Raw genomic sequence first — 19501 nt, 5'->3', positions numbered from 1 at the left:
TCAGACCGGTGTTCTGACTCTCCAGAGGGCATTGTGATGGATAACCTCCTTGGAGCTCCCTGGAAGGCAGCAACAGTTAAGGAAACCTGGGGACTCGGGAGAAGGGAGGCACTGTGATAGCCTCTGAAGGATTGTGAGTGGGTGATTGCTGATGGAACAGAGTGAGAGAAATTTTTCTTTTTGGAAACTGCAAAACCAATTCTTTTTGCATATACAATTAAAAATAACTGGCTTGTTCAAAGGCCTGCCTAGGAAAAAGCTTGAAGTTAACCCTTTCCATGTCCTTGAAATACACAGCCCACTTTGCCTGAGACCTTGGCCTTGGGCAAATTAGAACTTCAAGCAAAGAAAAAAAAGGAGTCCAAGAGATATTTTAAATCTCAAACAGAGAACTATAAGATCTCTTTCTGTCTGTCTGTCTGGATTTATGTATGTCTCAGTGTATGTCTTTTGTTTTTTTCTGATAATATTGTTGAAGTTGTAAATTAGTTCTAATTTAATTGGCCTAAAGAAAAGTAAGCGCTTACAAATCAAACAATTCTAAATACAAGAAAGATTAACCTAAATAAATTTCAGATTCATGTGAACTGGGAAGTATTCAATATTAAATATCTAGTATTAATATTTGTTTGCTAATCTAATAAGGATGTAGGATGTATGCTTTTAATAAAGAAGGTACAAGAAATAAAATTACATTTTATAAAGGAAAAGGAAAGTAGGTCTAACTTACAGATGGCTGTTACAGAAAGTGATTAAAAGGTTTGTGGAAAGTGGACCCTAAAAAAGGTTTTGTGCATAGTTAGAACTAAGTTTAAAATAAATTTAATTACGTTTACCTAAATGAGTTTAAAGTAAGCTGGTGCAAAACTTAAATTTGGCCTTTCTCTCTGTTAAGAGGACATACTTTCTTCAGATGTTGAACTGCTTTTAATAATAGATTTAAGTTTCTTTTCCTCAATTGTTCTGTTCCGTATTTACCTTTGAAATCTTCTGTTAACTTTGGCTAAGTAAGTAACTATTATTTCACAGTAACTTATATGATCCTACCTGACTGTTATAAACCCTTATGACATTTATGGACAAAACTTCCTAAATAACTTGACTTCTAGCTAACTTCTAGCTAACTTTGGGTAGCTATTAAGCTACCTTCGTTCACTGGACATGTTAAATTACATAGGAAGTACTGTTAAAGGGGTGAAAAATCTTTTCAGGTTATACTGTATGGTTGATGTTACTAATATAGCTATCTTAAAATTATGTGAAATTCATATAGATCTGATATGCCCTGATAAAATATAGTCTATAATTCTAGTTATCATATTAAAGTGCTATGACAAGGTTTCTTTGTCAACTGCAATAGAATCAGATTCTAAACATGCCTTTTCTATGGTTTTACTCTCATGCCTTTAGAAAAATACTGCTAGTTCTTCTAGATTTATGGAGAAGACTTTCTAAGATTAAGCAGATAAACAAATTTTGTTATTAACAGTAAGCTGATACCAGACTGGAATTTGGTCTTCTCTCTGTTTAGAGAACAAAGTTTTCTTAGAATGCAGCTTTTGATAACAGATTATTAATTTATTTGCCTTTAAGTGATTTATATTTGTTTTTAAAATCTTTTTGTTACTTTGCTAGAGTAAATAAACATTATTTAAAATTATGGTACATGTAGACAAAGTTCATTCTGCTTCTACAAAAAAATAACCCCTCATGGTTAGACTTTTGCTATCTTGAGGTCCTTAAAACATGGCAATAGTCTGCTCCTAAATCAGGAAATTTAAAATGGATAAATAACAGCTAAAAACCAAAGAGCCAGGGCTATGGGAAATCCGAGTTGGCCCCTTGGCTTTTCCCGGCTCCCTGACAGACCTCATTTTTATTTGATGGGTTAAAGTCTTCCCTGGCTCCCTGGCTACAGTGTTAATGCCCTCACAATGAGTTCTCCAAACAAAGGAAAAAATTATGTTTCATTGAATCTTAAATTCTAGTTTTGTTAATTAAGGTCTGTGCTTACCAAGACTCACTTCTGAGATAGTTCCTTGCTATGTTATATTGCTAAAAGGTTTAATTAAGTTATTAAAAAGGACACTCTAAGATTGTTTCTAAAGCTTAAGTCAGTAACCAGTCTTTGGATAAAGGTCAGATGCTCCATGATGTACAACCAGGAGATTAACACTTGGCTATAATTTAACTGAGTCAGATAACCTGGGGTATACCGAGCTATACCCAATGAAAGTTCTTGACTTTAATTCTTGCTTATGAGCTTACTAATAACTGCTAGCTATATTATTTTCTATGTAGCTTGTTTCTGCAGATTATTTCTTACGTTACCAAATGTGTGACTGAGCCTGCGATGAAATGCTGATATGCATTTCCATATGAGATCAGTAATTGTACTAATGTAATCACTGGAAAAGACTCTGATGCTGGGAAAGGTTGGGGGCGGGAGGAGAAGGGGATGACAGAGAATGAGATGGCTGGGTGGCATCACCGACTCTGTGGACATGAGTTTGAGTGAACTCCGGGAGTTGGTGATGGACAGGGAGGCCTGGCGTGCTGTGATTCATGGGGTTGCAGAGAGTCGGACACGACTGAGCCACTGAACTGAACTGAACTGAACTCTAGATACGGGAAGAAGCAACACGAGGAAATATTTTCCTGGACCAAGAGGCTAGTAAGACAGGTATTGTCCACAGAACTTTGCTACTTACAAGGCCTGGTCTATAGCAACATTTTTGTTTTAGTTTTTTTTTTCTATTTTGGTCATGCTGCACAGCATGTGGGACCTTAGTTACCCAACCAGGAATCGAACCCACACCCTCTGCAGTGGAAACGCAGTGTCTTAACCACTGGACCACCAGGGAAGCCCCTGAGGCCTGGTCTAGTGACAACACATCGAGTGGCCTGTCAATGGAATCTTTGTTAGACCTGAGAATGAGCCTTCCCAGCACTGTGGGACACAATGACTATGAAATGCCCCCAAAACGTGGTCAAATGTGTGGCTATGAAGGGGCCCTGCTGACTGGAAGCTGGCCCTTGCCGGCTGCCTCTACAAAGATTAAATCGTGACCACTATAAGATGCTGACCTTCAACACCCTCTTGAAAGGAGTTCAGATTGGAGACAAAAAATAAGACACTCTGTGCTCTGGGAAAACCCCGGAAAAACAGGCCTTCAGATCGTCAGATGTTTTCAGGTAAAGATTTTTATGAGTCCAAATTCTTACATCTCATACCTAGAGAAACACTAATGTCAGAAGCCAATGTCTGGACCTGGTTCTCCTGGCTAGCCCCCCAGCCGCTTTCCTACTTCTATTAATCTTTGGGCCATATATCTTTAACTTTCTTGTTAAGTTTCTCCAAGTAGTAGTATGGCAAGAATATCCGCTGGCCATCACCCAGACAAAGCTAGAACAATCTGCCTTATCATTCTGTGAACTCTCATCTCCTTCTGTAAACGCACCCTGAGGTCCTCAGGCTATTCTCCCTTTGAGACGTTATACGGGAGACCACCGCCAGTGATAAAAAAGCTCAAGGGAGACCACCAACAACTAGCTGACTGGGAGATGTCCCGACACCTCCAGGCCCTAGAAAAGCCTTCTGCCATATCGCCCAAGAAACCTTAGAAAGGACACCCATTCCTTTGGGCAGTCGGGTTCGTCCCTATCAGCCAGGAGATGAGGTATGGGTTAGAGATGAGAAAAAAACCACTTCAGCCAGTTTGGACAGGCCCTCACATGGTCATCTTGGCAACCCCTACTGCCATTAACGTTATAGGTGTCATCCCTTGGATCCACCGCACCCGAGTCACGAAGGCAGCAGCTTCCTGTGATTAGGACACCTGGAAAGCAGTTTGGGACCAAAAACTTCCTCAAGGTACAGTTCCAAAGATAATGGGCTTCAACCACGAAGGACACTGAGCCCTGCTCCAGTCACTCCAGAAGCTGACTAGTCAACGCTCGGCAGAAGCCTGAGGATTCTTCAGCCTTGGTCCAGCCACACACTGGCAGCTGGCTGGTCAACACACGGCGGAAGCTTGAGGATCCGGCTATCAAAATATCGATGGATTTTCATTATCAACCTTGGCCTTGATCCCTAACTGGTATTATTGCTGTGCTTTTCATTACAGGAGCAACTAGACTCCCTGGCTGAGGTGGTTTTACAGAATAGGAGAGGGCTAGACCTTCTGACCGCTTAAAAGAGAGGACTCTGCTTCTTCTTGAATGAAGAATGCTGCTTTTATGTAAACCAATCAGAAATAGGGACATGGCCCAACAGCTAAGGGAACAAATCATAAAAAGGAGAGAGAAACTAGCTAATTCCTGGGGTAATTAGAGCAATATCTGGAGCTGGCGTCATGGCTTCTCCCTCTAACAGGTCCTCTCCCCATACTCTTTGCGAGCTCTTGTTTGGCCCTGGTATTCTCAACGCAATTACCCAGTTCATAACCTCTCGGACTGAATCCATAAAGGTGCTCAATATAGCCCCCTAAACGATGGGGAGCTCTGAACGTCCTACCAAAACATAAGATGATGCTTTCTACAACGAGTGATAGACGCACCAAGAGAGGGGAATGAAGTGGAAAAGTTAAAATCTTACATAACCTCCTGCTCCTTCTGCCTCCATAACTCAGCTGGCTCCTTGCAAAGTCTGGATCACGTAGGTCACGTAGACTCAGAACGTGGGGACTTTACTAGGAGCTGCAGCTTATCTCACTCACCCTTGTCCTGCTCTTCGCAATTGCTCAGCCCCTGCAAACCTGCTTCATCATGCCTGTCCGTGTAAAGGTCAGGCAGCCCCCTCCCTTAGTTTAAACCAGGCTATTAGCATAGTGTTGCCCACTACAGTCTGTCTATAAAAACTTTGTAACCCCTTTGTTCGGGGCTAAGAGCTTGGAGTGTTAACTCCCCTGGGCCCGCCGGCATAATAAACCTGAGTTCTCCCAACTCTCCAAGTGTGGTGCTTGGTTTCTCGATTACTGCTTTCTGCAACAGTCCAGTGGCTAAGGCTCTGTGCTCCCAATGCAGGGGGCCTGGGTTCGATCCCTGTTAGGGGAACTAGAGCCCGCATGCTGCAACTAAAGATCCCATCTGCCACAACCAAGACCTGGCGTAGCCAAACCAATAAATAAATGTTTCAAAAAGAAGAAGATGCAGGCCTGGCAGTGCCTCTGGGCAGGCTGGCTCAGGTCTGGGTTCCCCACTGGGAGAGACTGGCCCTGGGGTGTTGAGAGACCTGGGGAGACTCCAGGCCTTCCTCTGATTTCCAGTGGGCTGCTCTCTAAAGGCCTCCCACGTCCTTCAGGGCTGCAGACTCAGACACTGGCCTCGGTTCAGTGAACACTAGGATCCGGGCCCCTCTGCTCAGCTGAAGAGCACCTGGGGGGCAATGCCCCTGCTCCAGGCCAAAGACAAAGACTCTCTCTCAGACCTCAAACCCCTGAGGCTGCCGCTCACCCCTCCCCAGCTCCCCTAGGGACCCATGGGGTGCACAAGCCACTCTCAGCTTCAGGTCAGTGATCCCTGGGTCTCTTCTTTCCTCTCTCCCTCCCAGTTGTGAAATCTGCCCTCCCTGTTGGCACCTTCTCTGGGCTCAGCCTGTCAATCTAAGTCCCTGCTTGAGCCCACGGGGGCAAGTGGAGGACACAGCCTCGTGACGCACAGCATAGACAGGAGCCTGGACAGCCCTGGAGGGGGGCGGGGGGCAGAGGGCAGGGGGTCTCGGTGGAGTGGGAAAGAGGGATTTCCCGAAGTGTGTCTTGTGTGACAGGTAAGGCAGGAATTGCATGGGTGAGGGTTGGAAGGCTGGTGAGGTCAGGCTGGAGGAGGGGCTGCCAGCAGACAGGGCAAGGGAGGGAGAATGGAGTAGGGGGACCGTCTTATGGAGGGCATTGAAGGCCACACTAAGTGCAGGCTGATCAAAGGGTTTAAGCATCCTTACTTTAGAAACGGGGTTCCAGATCTCAGAGGAGAATGTTCGGGAGGGGCCTGCCGAGAGGCAGGGGGCAGTGTGCGGCTGAGATGCAGTGGGCACGGGTCCTGCCAGGGGGCCACAGGCCAGGGGGTGGCAGCAGGCCTCTGCAGGGTGGGGGTGACAGACCGGATGTGGAGGTGCTGGGGGGTGGGGAAAGGAGGGGCGCTCTGGAGTCCCGGGACGCCCTGTCTGGGGCTTGCGGACCTCCCTGTCTGCGCAGTCAGGCAGCCCCCAGACCTTGGCTGCTGGAGGAGCGAGTTGTTTCCAGCCGCTCTCATCTTCCCTGCTACTGCATCAGCCCCGGGGTTTGCCAGGCACAGACTGCTCCTGGAGAGGGTGGGGTGGGGAGTAAAAACTGCCCAGGGAATGGCTGCAGACGACCTTGGGGCTGAGTCCAAAGGGCATGGCCAGACCACCTTTGTGATGGAGAGGATCGTGGGGTAGGTCTGGAGCCCCGCCCAGGCTTGGCCAGGAAGTTGACAGAGAGCCCAGGGTGGGGTGGAGTTCAGGCTGGAGCAAGGGCTTAGTCTCCCAGACCCAGACTCCTAACTCCTGGGCCACAGGAGCCAGCAGTTGGGGCTCGAGTCCCTAGTCCCTGCCTGACTAGTCAAGAATGAATTCAGACGAGGAGGCAGAAGGTAGAGAGTCAAGGAGAGTATCTCCTCTCCTGTTGAGGTAGGAGGTAGACTGGCTCTGGGCTGGACATTTACAATCAGCCACCCTTCTGTTTGCATTTTCTGGGACAGGAGATAAGTGGGCTCCAACGGAGTAATTTACAGTCAGCCTCCTGATTGCTCTCCGCAAAGGAAGTAACAATAGGTAAAGAGCCATCGTTAAAAACAGGGTAAACAGTCAGTCTTTGTCTCTCGTTAACATCTCAAGGCAATAATCGTGGCAAGGACAAAGAGAGGCAAAAGCCCTTCTGAGTGAAGGATGAAGGGTTCTCTTCCCCCTTTTTAGGATAAGGGAGGCACTACACATGCGCAGAAAACAAAGATCATGGCATCTGGTCCCATCACTTCATGGGAAATAGATGGGGAAACAGTGTAAACAGTGTCAGACTTTATTTTGAGGGGCTCCAAAATCACTGCAGATGCTGATTGCAGCCATGAAATTAAAAGACGCTTACTCCTTGGAAGGAAACTTATGACCAACCTAGATAGCATATTAAAAAGCAGAGACATTACTTTGCCAACCAAGGTCCGTCTAGTCAAGGCTATGGTTTTTCCCGTGGTCATGTATGGATGTGAGAGTTGGACTGTGAAGAAAGCTGATCGCCGAAGAATTGATGCTTTTGAACTGTGGTGCTGGAGAAGACTCTTGAGAGTCCCTTGGACTGCAAGGAGATCCAACCAGTCCTTACTAGAGGAGATCAATCCAACTAGTTCATTGGAAGGACTGATGCTAAAACTGAAACTCCAATACTTTGGCTACCTCATGCGAAGAGTTGACTCACTGGAAAAGACTCTGATGCTGGGAGGGATTGGGGGTGGGAGGAGGCGGGGACGACAGAGAATGAGATGGCTGGATGGCATCACCGACTCAAAGGACATGAGTTTGAGTGAACTCCAGGAGTTGGTGATGGACAGGGAGGCCTGGCGTGCTGTGATTCATGGGGTCGCAGAGAGTCGGACACGACTGAGCGACTGAATTGAACTGAACACATGCACAGAAAGGCTCCTTGGAGTCAGAAGTCAGAGGATAATTCCAGGCCATAATGAGTCTTGCTCCTCCCAGAAGCCTTCACTTCGAGATCCATCTTGGCTGACTGTGTGCACCCCAGGGGAGGGTCCTGAGACAAATTAACTGTGGGGGGTAGAGGGGAGGACAAAGCAAGATGACTGGCCTGAGGGAAGACAGAGATCTGGAAATCTGCCACCTTATAAATGATTTAAGCTTTCCAAAGGCTGAGCTCTCTCTCTGAACTAGCCTGAGCGCCTCTCTGCATGTCCTTTTCTTTTCAATAAACTTTTTACTTTACTCTTTACCTTCTGCCTCCGCGTCTGAATTCATTCTTGACTAGTCAGGCAGGGACTAGGGACTCTAGCCCTAACTGCTGGCTCCTGTGGCCCAGGAGTTAGGAGTCTGGGTCTGGGAGACTAAGTCCTTGCTTCAAGCTGCTGTTTCCTGCTGTGAGTGCCCGAAATCATTATCTGCTGGCCTCACCCTGGACCCTCTGCCTCTCTGCATTGCACCCAATCCCTCCTTGCACACAGGGGAACCTGGAACAACCCTGCAGCCAGGGCTTGGCCCCGGGTCCGGACTTGCTCAGCAGCGACTGAGTTACCTCTTAGGATCAAAGCAGGGATGGAGGATCAGCATGGTTGTGGGTAGCTGGGCAAGCCTGGGCGGGCCTTAGTCAGACTCTGGCACTGGGCCCTGCAGCTCAGACCCTGACGACATGGGGGCTAAGCCCTGCCTTCACGCCTGGTCTCCTAGAGAAGCTAGGAATGTGCGCTCCCCACCCCAAAGTGCATACCATCTGTCCATCTACCGCAAGCCTGGGTTCCAGCCCTGAAGAACAAGAGCCCGTAGGCGGGAATGACGCCATCCATGGCAAGATCCTCTTAGTCTCTGAGCAGTTTTGACTCTCCCCTCCCTCCTCCACCTGCCCAGGTGATTCTGACTTCATTGTATGCATCAAACTCTGCCTCCTGAGGATGAACCATATTCTCATAGGCCTCTCATGAGACACCTCTGCTGGGAGAGCTGGAAGCATGAAAAAACCTGACTCACTGGAAGAATCGACTCATTGGAAAAAAAAAACTTCTGAAGCTGGGAAAGACTGAAGGCAGGAGAAGGGGACCACAGAGGATGAGATGGTGGGATGGCATCACTGACTCGATGGACATGAGTCTGAGCAAGCTCCGGGAGATGGTGAAGGACAGGGAAGCCTGGTGTGCTGCAGTCCATGGGGTCACAAAGAGTAAGACATGACTGAGCGACCGAATAACTTATGAGACAGCTCTGCTGGAAGAGCTGGAAGCATGAAAAATCCCAGGAATCCCAGGTTTGGCTAAGAAGGAACGACTCCAGATCAATAACAGACTCTCTGGATGGCCTTGGGTAGGAGCGTGGAGGGCAGAAGAGCCTCACTTGCCAGTTGTCGGCCGCCTCCATCTCTTCTGAAGGGCAGACTGAGGGCAAGGGAAAGTCAAGCGCCCAGACAGGCCTCCAACTCCCAACCCAGAGAGGAAAGGTCATGTCTGGGGACCCTGGAGAAAACTGACCTGTCCTAGGAGAGGTCCCTGCAGTTTCATATCCCCCTCCCACCCTTCCTTCCAGCCTTGCACACCGACCAGCCTGGAACACCACCCTGCGCAGCCTAAGTGGCAATGGTTGAGACAAGATGCAGCCCTGGTGGTCCAGAGGCCACCTCAGTGGAAGGAAATCTACCCTCACTCCCACCTCAGGGCTGAACTGGGCAGAGCCTGCCAGGAATAGGGCAGAGCCTGCTAGGTTTAAAGAACTGACAGAGGTTGCAGTAGTGGCTTTGCCTTCAGGAAAATGCATTGAGCTGAGGCCAGGTCCGAGTGTGAGTCAGCTCTGCCCCTTTTGGAGGCATGGCCTGGGGTCCAGCCCTGAGCTGGGCTCAGTTTCTATTCTGAGGTGTCTGGGTGGCTCCTGAGGCCCCTCCTGTTTGGACTGTCAGTGTTGCCAGCTCTGTGTGAGCTGGGAATCAAGGGAGAATGGCCAAGGTTGGCAACTACCGAGGATTCCCTAACAATGGTAGGAAGGCCAAATTCCCAGGGGAGCCCAAGAATATAAGGACGGCTTTCTAACCGGGCCAACGAGGACCTGGTACAAGGAAGGCCTCAGTCTTGGCCCTGACCCCAGGGCAGGTCTAGACAACCCCTCTCATTCCCCCTCATCAGATGGGTTCATGAAAGTCCTTTGGAAAGTCTTTTAGGGATGGCTGTGTTGAGGCTAGGAAAACAGTGGGGCAGGGGGATTGAGAAATTCATCAGGTGAATGGATGACCAGAGTGGTCCCTGGGTCCCCTTCCCCAGCTCCCCCTGAGCCCCCATCTTCCTTGCCAGGTCCGTGTCCCTCTCTGATTCTCCACTCCCTCACTACAACCCCCTCCCAGCACCAAGCCCCTTCTCCCACACTGGAACTCCCTCCTTTCTGGGAGTTCTCCCACTTCTCTGAACCCCTACACCCATCACCAAGCTCTCCCACTTTTGGAGCTTACTCCCCCACCTCTCTGGGCCCTGGAGGCTGAGCTATACTTGCACAATCCCCTTGGTGGCCCTGTTAAAGATCTCAAAAAAAAAAAAACAAAACCCTTCTCTAGGCGTGACCAGCCTGAAAGGCTTGAACCCTGGAAGTGGTCTCAAAGACCAGTCCCTCAGCTGGAGCCCCAAGGCTCTGGGTTGGAGGGGGCAGAATGGTTCTGGAAGAGTAACTGGCTCCCACCAAGCAGACAGCAAGACAGCAGGCCTCTAGGTGTCAGGCTGTACTGACTCCAGAACACCTGTGAAGAGGGCTGGAGCAGGGCCTGGGCAGGCCCTGAGACACCCCCTGCAGGACACCCTAGGTTCAGCCTCCCCAGCCTCCCTCCTCTCCCTGCCCCAACCCCAGATAGGACAGTTTGGACAGTAAGTGACTGCCCCCTGGTGCTCTCCCAGAGATTCCCAGATACCTGACACCACCCACCCCAGAGAGCCTTTGGGAATCTCTGCCCAGGCCCAGAGCAGAAATGGGGGCAGAAAACCCAAGTCTTGGAAAACACTGACAGCCCCTAGCCCTGCACCCCCAATACCTCTGGTCCTGTTCTCTGCTCTGGGCCTCAGTCGCTGAAACAGCTCAAGCCTCCCTCCTGGAGCACCTAGCTCACTTCCTAGGTCAGCCTTTGCAGGGTCTGGGAGCCTTCTGCTCCTTCGCCACATGGGTGTCAAGTTACGAATCACACCGGCCCCAGGCAGTGTGCTGGGCACCTGCTAGCTGCCAGTCACACCTTAGCTTATTAAACCCTCATAGCAACCCTGTGCCACTGAGAGGCAGCAGAGGATTACAGCTGTGCTTGTGGCCACTGGTCACACTGGGTTCAAATCCCCACCACGGCACTTACGAGCTGTGGGACCAAGGGCAAGTTACTAAATCCATTTCTTCCTTTGCAAAATGAAGTTGATTATATGAATTAATACATGGGAAGTGAAAGTCGCTCGGTCGTGTCCCACTCTTTGCGACCCCATGGACTACACAGTCCATGGAATTCTCCAGGCCAGAATACTGGAGTGGATAGCCATTCCCTTCTCCAGGGGATCTTCCCAACCCAGGGATCGAACCCAGGTTTCCCACATTGCAGGCAGACTCCTTATCAGCTGAGCCACTAGGGAAGCCAATACATGGGAAGCCTTTAGTTACTTATTTTCGAGTAAGAAGCATTCATAGGGATTATGGGAAGATAACTTTGACCTTATTAAGACTTTAATACGGAGATCACCCTTATTACAGGGTGAAATCACCGGTGATCTTTGTAAGTCAAAGGTTGAGGGAGGAATATCCTGGTCGTCCAGGGGTTTAAGACTCCATGCTTCCACTGCAGGGACCACAGGTTCTATCCCTGGTCTGGGAACTAAGATTCTGCTTGCTTGCATCTCAGCCAAAAGAATAAAAAAAAATAAAAGTTGAAGGCAATATGAGGAAATAGTAACTGTTCTTTCAGTTCTGTTACAAAATGGAAGGAAATGGGACTTGAGCTTTAGAAAGTAATCTTTAGAAAAGATTTCCGTTCAAGACTAAAGACACTTAACAAGTTTAAATGATGTAAGGATGGATGGAGAGAAGCAATGCAGCAATTGATAATGGAGGTTTAATTTATAACCAGGAACATAAAAGTTCCAAGAAAGAAAAGAACAGACTGTGAGGGAATTCTCCCGTGGTCCAGGAGTTAGGACTAGGCTTCCATTTCACAGAGACAGAAACTGACTTCTGAAGGAGTAGGGAAGTTGAGAAGTTATGCCTCACAACTAGAAAAGGATGGGAGAATTCAAATCCTAAACTCTTAAGCTTTCTACCACTGAAATCCCTTCATCTGGAAAATGACACATGTTGCTGGGAACAGAAATCTCGCCTTTCTAAGTAGCCAGTAGCCACACCGAAGTTGGTCTTCAATTCCTCACTCCAGATTTGACACTACCTCAGGCAACTCATCTCCCCTACCAGCTTCAGATTACACAGCTCTAGGTTGGGAGATAAGAAGGGCGGAGATTGGGGTTGTCTGAGCTTCCTAACATTTCTGACATCCGCTTCTTGGGGGAAGAGCTCTGGCTGGCCACCGCTCACAGCGGCCACACCGGAAGTGTGGGGGAAAGAAGGGTGTTGAGTGGGAGGGGGTTTTGCAAGCGGCAGGGAAGGCTAGAGACCTGGGCTGGGGCCTGGCTGTGGAAAGCCTTGATGTCCGAGGCAGCAGAGTCTGGCCTCGGCGTCCTCTGGACCGTGGGGCCTGCGTGTGAGGAACGCCTTGAGTCCCGCCAACTGCTGGGAGGGTCAGGCAAGCAAGTGGTACAGAGAGACCCCCGGCTTTCTCTGCAATATGAAAATAACAGAGACCTCCAGGGGCTGGTTCCAGAACAAGATCCACGTAGGTTAGAAAGCATGGCGAACCCGCCCTGGACTTGACCGGCTGCGTCGTTGTTCCAGAAGGGAACTCTGAGGGTCAGGTATTGGGTCGCGCGCCCCGCTGGAGCCCGAACCCCGCCCTTCCAAACCAGCTCCTTCAGCCGACCGATCGCGGCAACGGACAAGGCCCGCAGAGGTCGCTAACTCCCTATAAGGCGTTGTAATGCCCTAGAGGCCTGGCCAGGTTACTTCGGGTGACAAAGGCCCGCGAGGAGGGCGGAGACCCGCGGAGGAGAGAGGGGAGGGTGGAGAACGGAGGCGGGGTGTGTACCGCTTAGGAAGGCCCGGCGGTGGGAGGAGGGCCCCCGCGCAGCGCAGCGGTTGGGCTCGGGCAGCAGCCAGGCTGATCCCGGAGCAGAGCCCTAGCAACAGGCCGACCATTGGACGAGCGGGGCAGGCTGGGTGTGATTGGCTCTCGCTGCTGCCTGCGATTGGAAGGCGGCCCCGTCTCCGCCCTTGCTCACATCCGGTGTGGTCTGGCCTGGCCTGGCCTGGCACCGTCGCGATCCCGGGTTGTCAGGTTCCCCTTGGCCTCCAGGGGCAGCGCACCCGGAGACACGGCTGACCGGCGCGCGGGGTCGTGCGGCTCACCCATGGGGAATCGCCGGTGTCGACGCGCGCCTGTGTGCCTGCGCATAACAGACCCCGGGCACACGCAGGGAGCGAGATCCTGGCCCCCGGGGCCCCGGTGCTTTGAGGATAGGTGACCCGAGAGAAGCCCGAGGATGGTGCTCCCCGATGGGTTGGAGCTGGGGCGGGGCGGGCCGAGCTCCAGGGCCCTGCTGCTGTCTCGGGGTCTGGGCCCAGCCCCGGGCGCGCGAAGGCTGTAGGAAGCCGTAACTGTCCGCACCCGGGTTTGGCTGCAGAGCCGGGCAGTGCCCGGCGGGGGGCAGCAGAGGATGGAGCCACAGAAGCCGGTCCCTAAGTGGGGCGGGATCGGGCCCCGGATGGATGCTAAGCCCTCCTAACTCCTGGGCCCTGCAAACCAAGTGACGGGGCAGGAGCGGCCAGACCAGCCGCTAGTGCATTCTTGAGTGCTGAAGCCCTGAGGGATGGACCAAGGCCGTTTTGTTTTCTTACCTTGGTTGTTATGGCGCTGTCACCACTGGGCTAAATACATTTTAGATCCTTAACCTTTAGGACATGGGGGGGTGGGGTGCGTGCTGGCGGGTGTTCCTTTTGCCTTTGCCCAGGAGTGTAATTAAGTGTGTGTCTGATTTTGAGGATCTGGACAGCAGTTAGGGAAATTATAATGGAAAGGAATTCACCCACCGTGCTTGCAGTCCGCAACACGCTGCTCCATTATTAAATCTACTTTGTGTATTGAATGAGTGTAATCCCTAATTTAGGTCAAAAGAATATTTTTCACTTGGTCCGCCAACTACCCTCTCCAACCTAGCACTCATCACTGAGGGACCACAACATTCCCCCAAAGGAATGTTTAAAAAACTGAGCAGGGAAAACCACCTATAAACTTTAACACCTCCATATTTTCAGAGGCAAGGACTTTTGGAATGCAAGATACTTTCATAAGGGAATCCAAAATGAGCTGTTGGGCTTTAATTAACTGAAGGGACCATCCAAACTCCCCATCTCAATTCTGGCTTCAGGAGGCCAAGAGCCAGTAATCAGTAGGGTAACTTGTCCATCGTGGAGACGGCGTTAAAACAAGTCTAGATTCATTCTCCCAAGGTAGATCCAGTGTGAAGGCAGCCTCTCAGACATGACTGCGGGTCCCTGACAACTCTGGGAATGTGGTGGGCTGCACTATTTCGCTACCTAGGCCAGGCATAGGGGCAGAAAAGCTGCAGAGCACCAGGACTCACCAAACGGAGTAAATGGTTGCTGAGTGGACACCACCTAGTTTTTTTTCCTCCATCCAAGGGAAGGAGATGGGCGTGAGGAGGCAAAACGCCTTAACCTAAAGGACTAGTCAGAAAACAAGACAGTTCCCCTGTATAATGGGCAGGCAGCTTTGTCCTTGTGGACTCAGGTCACACAGACCCTGGTGCTGACTGCTGCTTAACACCTGACTCTGAAGGAAGAGCCCTGGGCCGGCCATCATTCAATTCAAATTCAATTCCATCTGAACCAATGAAAAGGCTAGATGGAGGAACAAAGAAAAATCTTTATGCAAGACCCCCAAAAAAGTGCCTCAACAGAGATGCGAACAAATCAAATGACATAGGAGTAAACAAATGGACAAACCCAGAATCTGGCACTTTCTGTAAGACCACCAAGTGGCTTAGTCTCTGGAAAAGTCAGTGTTACAAAAGTAGTGGAAGGAATAGAGGCTTTACAGAAACCTAATAATGAATTCCAACTGATCCATTTCATTAGATCAGAGGAGGGTGGTTAGAAAGTGCTATCAAGAGGCATTCTGGGTACACTTTGGGGAAATCGGAATATGGGCTGATATCAGGAAATTACTGTGATTTCCTTAGGTGTGATGACAATGGAATCATCCTAAGAAGATGTGCATTTTAGGAGAAATAAGAAGAGACGTTACTTTGCCAACCAAGGTCCGTCTAGTCAAGGCTATGGTTTTTTCCAGTGGTCATGTAGAGTTGGACTGTGAAGAAAGCTGATCGCCAAAGAATTGATGCTTTTGAACTGTGGTGCTGGAGAAGACTCTTGAGAGTCCCTTGGACTGCAAGGCGATCCAACTGGTTCACTCTAAAGATCAGTCCTGGGTGTTCACTGGAAGAACTGATGTTGAAGCTGAAACTCCAATACTTTGGCCACCTCATGCGAAGAGTTGACTCACTGGAAAAGACTCTGATGCTGGGAGTGATTGGGGGCGGGAGGAAAAGGGGACGACAGAATGAGATGGCTGGATGGCATCACTGACTCGATGGATATGAGTCTGAGTGAACTCCGGGAGTTGGTGATGGACAGGGAGGCCTGGCATGCTGTGATTCATGGGGTCGCAGAGTGGGTCACGACTGAACTGAACTGAAGAACATAGGGAGTGACATGTCATTACTTTCAAGGTTCCATAAGACAAATATAAAGCAAATGTCACAAAGCAGTGGATATTTAGCTATCACTGCACCGTTCTTTTCAATTTTTGTGTTTGAAATATTTCAAAATAAAAGGCTGGGGGCAAAGTCTCCTGATACCACCGAGCTATCCTTTGAACAGGGTTAAATTAACGCAAGAGGCAATAACTGGGACTGCCAGTTCCAAAACATTCGCATTTAAAAACCACAAGGCAGGGAATTCTCCAGTGGGTCAGTGGCTAGGACTCTGCATTTTTACTGTCAAAGTCCCAGGCTCAACCTCTGGTCAGGGAACTGAGATCCCCAAAGTTACACAGTACAGCCAAAAAAAAGAAAATCACAAGGCAGAACCTTGTATGACCCATGGGTCACTTAAAGCTCAAAAGCAGCAAAAACCCTTCCATCTCCAACTGATTCCAACTGAACCAAATTAGGGAGAGTGGTTCATTACCTGTGAGAAGCGAAACGGGTGACTGGGCAACAGCCAGGAAAGACCGTTACCTGATGTTGCCAAACGACTAACCAGATAGTAAACTTGCGCGACCCCACGAATTGCAGCACGCCAGGCCTCCCTGTCCATCACCAACTCCCGGAGTTCACTCAGACTCATGTCCACAGAGTCGGTGATGCCATCCAGCCATCTCATTCTCTGTCGTCCCCGTCTCCTCCTGCCCCCAATCCCTCCCAGCATCAGAGTCTTTTCCAGTGAGTCTACTTGTCGCATGAGGTGGCCAAAGAATTGGGAGTTTCAGCTTTAGCATCAGTCCTTCCAATGAACACCCAGGATTGATCTCTAGAATGGACTGGTTGGATCTCCTTGCAGTATCTCCCTTTACAGCCCTTTAAAAATATAAAGCTAGGTGTGGGTTAAGTATGCGGATGAAATACCAAAAGTCCTACGGGCTGGTACTAAGGACTCGGTGTGACCCAGCCACTCTCGCCACAATTCTTCACCGACCACAGGTACTTGGTTAATCAGAGGTAGGGTTTGTGGCCATTCGGATCCAACCACAGCTCCCCATACCAGAACTGGAAAGTTCAAACCAGCAGCTAATTACTAAGTTGGTACACCACATTTTATTGCTGATTAGGCTGGAGACCACTAGGATTCGTCAGCTGTTAGAAATCAAGAACAGTGTTACCCTGGGTAGTTTTCAGAAGGCCGATTCCCCAAGTTTGCTTTGAGAACTGTGCTCAGTCAGGAGCTGCCATTCTTGGCCACTCAGGTCAACGAGTGCGAGTCAACACACGTATGTTCCGCTGACCGGCACACAGGCCAAAGCATGAGGTCATTACATACAAATAGAGCAGAGGGAAACTACACTCCCTCCACCAGGCAACCTATTTGCTACACTAAAAGGCTCCCTGCCACCAAGTCCCAACTGATGTCCCCCCCACTCCACCTGCAAAGAAAGCTCTATTTAAAGCAGGAACGGAGGCCTGAAGCCAAGTAGATCATTCACTCCTTTACAATTACCCTCCTGCCCATCGCCTTTACTGAATTCCTTCCCACCATCAGTTTTCTAAGTTCTAGAATGCACTGAGGAAAAGGGCCTCTACCATTGGTGCCTAACCCATGGAATCATTCAACTCCTGCATTAGGAGCGCTTTCTTAACCTCAGCTCTTCCGGGCCATTCTTTCCCAACTACTCATCACTGAGATGAAAGGTCGTCCCCTCCTGCCAATACTTCACATGTGAAATCTATCACAAGAGACTGAATGCAGGGCCAGCTATGAGAGTCCAGATGACTTCTAAGAGATCTGCGAAACTGTCGAATAAGGCTACTCTTCTATTTTGTTTTGGAAAGCAATTGCTTTTCATGAAATTGTTACATATCGTAACATGTAATAGGTTTCTATTATTTTTAAACAAATGAGTATTTTCAGTTTCTGGTTTCTGACATAAACTAGCCTCGAAACTCATACTTTACATAAGAGTGATGTAAAGGGGTCCTGAGATGAAAAAGTTTAAGAAACACCTGCATTCAAGAACTCTTAAAACTGGGTAGAAATGCAGCAGTAGACAGCATTTCATCTCAAGAGAAGTTTTGTCCATGAAAAATCCTCTCAGCAAATTCCAGGCATTCACAATGGGCATGCCTGTGTGCTAAGTAGCTTCAGTTGTGTCCAACTCTTTGTGACCCAATGGACTGTAGCCCGCCAGGTTCCTCTGTCCATGGGCTTCTCCAGGCAAGAATACAGGAGTGGGTTGCCATGCCCTCCCCCAGAGGATCTTCCCAATCCAGGGATCACACCTGTATCTCTTATGTCTCCTGCGCTGGCAGGCAGGGTCTTTACCACTAGCACCACCTGGTAAGCCCCTTCACAATGGGACATTACACCAAAGGAACAAGGGTGGATTTGTTCATTCCGGGTTTCCCACAGCATCTTATGGTAAAACCGGAATGAACTTTGTCGCCAACTCAATACTAACGCCTCTCAGGAGCGACCCTTCTTTCTGAAGAGCCTTGGTGAGCCTGTCCTCACCTTGCCCATATCTATCTCCCTATTGGCAAGACCCGTCTGTCTCTGCCCTAGTGACTCCCACAGCACTGAGGTCTTGCTTGGTCGGCGCATGCTGGGTGCTGGCTGCTGCTCAGCTTCATCTCCCAGTTGAGCAGAAGCACACGGGTCATGTGAGCTGTGGGACCTCAGGCACAAAGGTCACTTCTGTGTCCACAGCTCTATTTGCAGTAGCACTCTCAGGGCAGTCCTGAGGGTCAATGAGCCAAAATCAGGTGAATTCAGTTAACGTGGCAGCAACCTAGTCACACAGTGTGGCTCATGAAACATTAAAATTTCTCAAAAAATGGAAAAGCTGTCCTCTTCCACTGCCATGAACCCATGCAGCCCCCTCCCTGCCTTGCTAGAGCATATCCACACTGTTGGGGGAGGAAAGCCTTTGCCCTGGTGTTTCCTCCTGTAAACAATCCCTCCTCAGAGCTGGTGAGGGCAAAACACCCCACACGTCTGGGAGTACAACTCGAGCCTTGAGCTTGTCCTGACAGCCGCTGTCCGCAATGGCAGGTCGCTGACCCCCTCAGAAAGGACTTCCCTGGCAGTCTAGCTGCTAGGACACCACACTTCCACTGTAGTGAGGCGGCGTGGGGCACACAGTTTTAATCCCTGGTCAGGGAAGAAAGATATCACATGCTGTGTGACTTGACCAAAAAAACACAAAAAACCAAAAAAACCCACCCAAGACACTACATGATGATTTTAAAGTGTAGAAACCCATCTCATGTAAGACATAATGAGATATCCAATGGGCACCTGAGAAATATCAAGCCAGGCACGTGACAGAGTTTTCATTGAGACTTATATCCCCCACCCCCAGGGCTTGGAAGTTTAATAGTCATTCACCCAAGAATCAAAAGGAGCCATGATTCAAACTTAAAGGGTTCATTTCCTAAGAGAAACGATGGAGCCCCAAAAGGTGCAATCCTTTTTCAAGGTCAGTAAGTCAAGGCAATGGTTTTTCCCGTGGTCATGTATGGATGTGAGAGTTGGACTGTGAAGAAGGCTGACCGCCGAAGAATCGATGCTTTTGAACTGTGGTGTTGGAGAAGACTCTTGAGAGTCCCTTATACTGCAAGGAGATCCAACCAGTCCATTCTGGAGGAGATCAATCCTGGATGTTCATTGGAGGGACTGATGCTAAAGCTGAAACTGCAATACTTTGGCCACCTCATGCGACGAGTTGACTCACTGGAAAAGACTCTGATGCTGGGAAAGGTTGGGGGCGGGAGAAGGGGACGACGGAGAATGAGATGGCTGGATGGCATCACCGACTCTGTGGACATGAGTTTGAGTGAACTCCGGGAGTTGGTGATGGACAGGGAGGCCTGGCGTGCTGTGGTTCATGGGGTCGCGGAGAGTCGGACACGACTGAGCGACTGA

The sequence above is a fragment of the Moschus berezovskii genome, chromosome 27 (genome assembly GCF_049115385.1).
Source record: "Moschus berezovskii isolate FMDL1 chromosome 27, NW_MosBer_1.0, whole genome shotgun sequence".
Taxonomy (NCBI): domain Eukaryota; kingdom Metazoa; phylum Chordata; class Mammalia; order Artiodactyla; family Moschidae; genus Moschus; species Moschus berezovskii.
The sequence above is the reverse complement of the archived record's forward strand: the minus strand, read 5'-3'. Positions refer to the sequence as shown.